Here is a 6,616-nt window from a genome sequence, read left to right as displayed (position 1 = left end):
TCTTCTTTCTTTCTTTCTTTCTTTCTTTCTTTCTTTCTTTCTTTCTTTCTTTCTTTCTTCTCCTCATGGTTAAAAACACATAACATGAGATCTACCTTGTTCACAAATTCTGAGTGAAATACAAACTTCTTAATTATAAGCATGATGCTTTACAACCTATCTCCAGAGCTTCATCTTGCGTGGCTAAAACGTATACTCATTATACAACAACTCCCCTTTCCCCTCTAGCCCCAAAAGCCCTTGGCCACAATCATTTACTTTCGAGTGTGACTGCTTTCGATAACGCATATCCATGGAATCATAGACGATCCTATTTTAATATTTACCGTATATGTTTATTTAACTTTCTTATTTTACTTAGCAAAATGTCTTCAAATTATGTCAATGTACATTTACGTTTTTTCATCTCTTAGCTCTTATGGGTAATGCTCAATAAACATGGCATCGCAACTATCTCTTCGAGATTCTGATTTCAACTCTTCTGAATAAACACAGAGAAATGGGATGGCTGGATGACATGGTAGTTCTACTTTTTTAGTTTCTGAAGAACCTCCATACTGTTTTCCATAGTGGCTCCACCAATTTACATTTCCACAAATGGCAACAGAACCTTTGAACAAATGTTCAGATTTCTCCACACTCTTGCCAAAACTTGTCTTTAAAAAAATAATAATAATAAGTAAATCATCTTACCTGGTTTGAGGTGACACTTTGCATTTTCTATTGCACTTCCTCTATGATTAGTGATGTAGAGCATCTTTCCATGTTAGTCTTTATCTTCTTTGAGATGCCTGGATGATTCAGTCCATTAAGCATCTGCCTTTGGCTCAGATCATGATCTCGGGGTCCTGAGATTGAGTTCTGCTTTGGGCTCCTTACTCGAGGGGAGCCAGCTTCTCCCTCTGTCTGCTGCTCCCCCTGCTTGTGCTCTCTCTCTCTCTCTCTCTCTAACAGAGAAAGTAATACAATCTTAAAAAAAAAAAAAATTCCAGTGAAAAATCATCAAACACATTGCAATAACCTGCAATTTACTATCAACACTAATTTGATAATTTTTAAAATTTTACCTTTTTTGGCACTTCTAAACTTTTGATTTTGTAGTAACATATGTCCAACTGCAACTTCTAGATAACTTGTAAATTAAGCATATTTAAGAAAATGCCTTCCCTGATCAGTCAATTAATACAATATAGCAACAGGAAAAGACTGTGTCTAGTAATGACAGCCAATGCCACAAACAGTGAAATATTTAATGATCAGAACAGATAAGTTTCTTTTTCTGGCCCATACTGTTCAAGAGTTTTGCTGGTTTATGTCTCACTGTCCTTCTAGAAGTGATTCAGAAATTAAGGATTTTTTTCAACCTGGGACTTCTCCTTAACAGTTGACTTGGAAATTCATTATTAAGCTGACAGAAGGGGAACTAGTAAAATAATTAATATAAGAAGGTTTGATGACCAAGACCTGAAAGTTATGCATGTTTTTCCACTTACTCATAATTGACTATCAGTCATAGGGCTGTATTTCATTTCAAAGAAGTATGAAAAACGTATTGCACAATGCGTTATTGAAGAAAATAAAACCAGCTTTGGTGAACATCTAGCAATCTCTCCCACCAGATTTTTAAATCCGTCTGTTCTTTTCTATTTTCTTTCTTTCATTTGTTGTTGTTGTTGTTGTTGTTGTTGTTTTTAGAGAGGGGCTAGTAGGGGCAGAGGGAGAGAGAGAATTTCAAGCAGGCTCCACGCTCAGCACAGAGTCCAATGTGAGGCTGGATCCCAGGGCCCTGCAATTATGACCTGAGCTGAAATCAAGAGTTGAATGTTTAACTGACTGAGCCACCCAGGTGCTCTTCCAACTATTCTTAAATTAAAAATCATAGCTATAAATGAACAAACTTTAATGATTGAAAATAAATTCTAGAATCAAACAGTAAAAACAGATATAAATATTATCTATGAAGATAATAATAACAAACAAATTTCTAATCCAGAACAACAAATGGCAGAGATCAACAAAATAATATGTTTGAATATAGTAAGGTAAAGACTTGTCTAACAGGAAATCTAAAGATGACCAAGCTAACATTCTAAAGGAAAGATGACCAACATCTGGGTGGCTCAGTCAGTTAAGCTTCTGATGCTTGGTTTTGGCTCATGTCATGGTCTCAGGGTCTTAAGATTGAGCCCCGAGTCAGGCTCCAACCTCAGCATGGAGCCTGATTATCCTGTTCCCTCTGCTCCTACCCTGCTGTCTCACTCTCTCTCTCTCATACATAAATAAAAATCTTTTAAAATAAATTTTTATTTATTTTAAGATATTTAATATATGTTAACATATATTTATATGTTTAATATATGTTAACATAAAATATTTTTAAAAAGGTATATTAAAATACAAAAACAAAAGTACTTTATAGCTCCAGATCCCATCAGAAAAATATAACTAAACACGTACTTCATCAAAAGGAAAAATGCAAGAAAGAAATTGAGCAAACAATTTAGTAGAGCTAAATGACATTTAACTGCCAAAATAATTGAATAAGCAGCGCATATATTTTGAGATTATGTTACTGTTAAGATTGTTCAATCTAAAGAAAAATTATAATAACTAAGTCAATCCAAGCATCATACGTGAAAGAATTTCCCCTTTGTTACCTGATTTTTTTTTAAAGATTTTATTTATTTATTTGACAGAGAGAGAGAGATCACAAGTAGGCAGAGAGGCAGGCAGAGGGAGAGAGAAGGGGAAGCAGGCTCCCCACTGAGCAGAGAGCCCAGTGTGGGGCTCGATCCCAGGACCCTGAGACCATGACCCGAGCCAAAGGCAGAGGCTTAACCCACTGAGACACCCAGGCACCCCTACTTGATTTTGCAAATACTGCCACTACTCTATATTCTCTCTTACACACACAATTTCTTCCCAGTCAATAAATAACAAATGAGGCAGTAGAGAAATTGTAGAAGTATATTCCTTAGGGGATTCAGTATGCCATATATTCTGTACATACAAATTTGAATATGTTGACTGTGGAATGCATGTGCAAACATATTTGTCATAGTTAAGAGTGCAAGTGTACTTCTACTCTGGCATTATTATACCAAAACAGGTGAGAAGCTTTCAAATGAACTTCCACTCACATGTTCCATATGGATAGCTATTTCTCAAATGATTTCTTCAGCCACTTAAATATATATTATGTCAGAGGGGGAAAAAAATTCTTGGCAGTTCATGCTGAATCTATGTCAATCATGTACAAAATTCAAGCTAACAAAATCCTCTTTTTGTGATAAAGTAAAATGAAATAATTCTCAGAAAAAAAATAGTTGATTTATCTGATGTAGCTTCATCTTTTATCAAAAAAGACCTAAAACTAAATACAATAACTTTGTTTTTCGTATCTTAAAATAACAGGTATCTTATGGTCTTTATTAGCCACCACAGACTTGGCTGTTACACATCATTTTGGGAATTTACACTAAAATTATGACAACCCTCACCTGGGGCTCCAAGACCATATACACATGACAGCAAAGAGAAATCAGGACATATCTTTAACACCATGCTGGGAAATCTCTTTAGATAAATATCCTAGTTTATTGCTTACAAGTTCTGCTTTCCACCCAATAATAGAATCCAATACTGCCAAGTTTTCTGCCACATTATAGTAAGGACCTACTTTCCTCCAGTTTCCAGTAGCATGTTTTTCATCTTCTTTTGAACTCACCAGAAGTACCTTTAATTTTTTACCAACATACTCTTCATGATGATACATATATTCTCTAAGGTAAAAGAAACATTTGGGGAGGGGGGCGCCTGGGTGGCTAAGTTGGTTAAGCATTTGACTCCTGATTTTGGCTCAGGTCATAATCTCAGGGTCCTGAGATCGAGACCCACATCAGCTCTGTGCTCAGCGTGGAGTCTGCTCAATTGTCTCTCTCCCTCTTTCTCTGTCCCTTCCACTATTTGCTCTCCCCCTCTCTTTCTAAAATAAATAAAATAAATCTTAAAAGAAATTCTCTACCAAGCATTTTTTTTCACATTTTCTTCAGTAAGCATTTATTAATTATCGAGAAAATGTATTTCTAAAACACTTGAGATGTCCACTCAGAGAACTTCTCTAGACTTTCCAGCGCTTACTCTGCCCCAAAGCTCTCCTCCTCAAGAGTTGGGCGGGTCCTCTCACAACAAGCACTTGAGTGTCTTCTACCCTCCATGTCCCCCCACCTCCACAGGGCCCACCATAGGGCCTGCAATGAAGAATCCAGTCCAGAAAGTTGGCATGCAGAAGAAAAAGTGTGCATTCACCTAGTTTAAAAACACTCAAGATGCTTTGTCCTGAACTTTAAGCAGCACATGTGACCTGGTCCATTTGGGTTTCAAGTTCAAAGGCATCAAGCGGGTGCTGGGAGTGAGCAGCTAACGTATCTTTCAAGAGCCGCTTAACCCCTTCAGACATGGAAGTACTTAGTTTCTGGGGGATATGCAACTCCATCTGTGGGTTTTCCAGCAGGGCCTCTCCAACAGGGACATATTTGGCTCCCTGTTTGTTAGAGATCCCAGGAGCTCCTTCTTGGTCTCAGAGTCAATGAAAGTGATTCTATCATTGCCTGATGATAACACGCAGGGCAAAGATGCCAGCTTTGGCTTCGTAATGTCCCTCCCAGACTTGGGGGGCCATGAAGACATCTGAGTGTTAGGCCGAGGACGGCCAGTGCTTACTCACATTCACATTTTTGTTGTCTCGATGGCCCTCTTTTCCCCGGGGGGCTAACCCCACTCAGACCTTGCTTAGTCCAACGTCTGCCCCCTTGAGGATGGGGGTGCCAGACCTCGCGGTGATGAGGATGTCGTCTGGCTTTAGCTCCCTTTGCACGATGTGGTTTTTGCGCAGGAAGGCAATGGCGCGCATGAGCTGTAGCACGAAGCTTTTGTTGGTGGCTGGTGCGGCCTCCGGGATGGGACGTCCTGCTTCAGGTCTCCACCTTCACAGAACTCATGACAAACCAGACAGAGCAGAGCTCCTCAGACAGCCCAGGAGCCTCTCTCCTTTGAACGCCATCTCCACCAGGCGCAGGTCAAGCTTCGAGCTCTTGCTGTGGTTCCTGACCCGGGGGAGCCCGTCGCGCTGCAGGTCGCGCTCCTCAAACCGCATGACGTTCAGGTGGCACCGCTGGAGGCTGGTCAGGACCCAGAATTTGGCCAGCACCAGCTCCACGTTCCTGGGTCGTCGCAGCGGACCTCCTTGACCGCCCCCCAGGCCCTGCTGTGCCTAGCCCCTGCCTGCTAAACCATGCGGTAGCTGCCGCGTGGAATCCGCCCCCACCCCCCTGCAACAGGCTGTACCGCAGCCCCGCAGCCCCGCAGACACGCCGCCCCACTCTGGCCGCCGCCGCACCAGGTCTGTCACTCCCGGGGCCTTGGCTGCCACCGGATCCACGGCCTGGCCCTCTGCCAGCCTCAGCAAAGCGAGGCACCCTCTCTGGCATTGCATTGTGCGTACATATTTCTACCAACAGACTCTGCACGGCAGTCTAGGCTCTTTGCTCCCAGTGTCTCAAAGTTCCTCCAGCTTCTACCCATCTTTCCATTCCTAACTCACTGTGGTGCGTTTAGGTATCCGCTATCAGAGCCCCAGTCTCCGTACCCCAATCTGTATCCTTTTCTTACTGCTGTTGTAACAAAATATCACAATCTGGGTGCTTTAAAACAAAAAGAATTTGTTCTCCCATCATACTGGAGACTTAAAATCCAAAATCAAGATGCCAGTAGTGTCATGCGTCCTCTGAAGCTTTTGGGAAGAATCTTTGCCTCTCCTGGCTTCTGATGATCCCAGACATTCCTTGGCCTGTGGCAGCTAAACTTCAATATTTGTCTTCATCTTCAAATTGTCTACTCTGGTGTCCTTTTGTATATTTCCCTCTTCTTATGAGGACCCCGGTCATTGGATTTAGGGCCCATCCTACATCCAAGGTGATTTCATCTCAAGATCCTGAACTAATTACATCTACAAAGAATCCATTTCCAAATGAGGTAATATTTTGAGGCTGTGGATGGACATGGATTTTCAGGAGGACAATATTTAATGTGTTACAAAGTTATAGAAGAGTATCTTAAAGAAAACCATGAAATTACCTGTTTTAAAATATCATATTATGTTTAAAATAACACAGGTGATTTTCCATCCTCATTCATGTGAATTCTCTTGAGTATGAGCTTATTCTAACCCATCTTAATTCTGGTCCACAAGCAATCTTCTTTTCAGTCTTTTTTCTGTGACATTTTCTTTCTTACAGAATGTGTTAACTTTCTAACAGAAAGTATTAGGATCTTACCCTTCATAGAAAAAGTGCAGAATCAGGAGTATAACCAAACACCATCTCTATTTAGGCAAAGCAAGTATTTACCCGCCCGAGTGTTAAACTCTGCAGTGGAACAAAATTTATCCAAATGTCCCTCATGTTTGTCTAACCTGTAGCTTCAAGCCATTGACCTGAAATGAAATGCCTGAAGTTACTTCTTTGGGTTTGAAAACAAAAATGTAGATAATTTGTAGGAAACATGTGTTACTTGTGCACTGCTTGTGATGTGTACTCCTTTACTCTTCTAAGCTTGG

The 6,616-nt window shown here is 40.7% G+C and overlaps 1 pseudogene; it reads right to left on the bottom strand.

The window, feature by feature from the left end:
* Positions 1–4,345: 4,345 nt before the first annotated feature.
* Positions 4,346–5,494, bottom strand: LOC116870311 (annotated as a pseudogene).
* Positions 5,495–6,616: the final 1,122 nt, after the last annotated feature.

The sequence above is a fragment of the Lontra canadensis genome, unplaced genomic scaffold (assembly GCF_010015895.1).
Source record: "Lontra canadensis isolate GAN:19392208 unplaced genomic scaffold, GSC_riverotter_1.0 scaffold22, whole genome shotgun sequence".
NCBI lineage: Eukaryota > Metazoa > Chordata > Mammalia > Carnivora > Mustelidae > Lontra > Lontra canadensis.
Note: the sequence above shows the minus strand (reverse complement) of the source record. Positions and strands in the feature narration are given on the sequence as shown.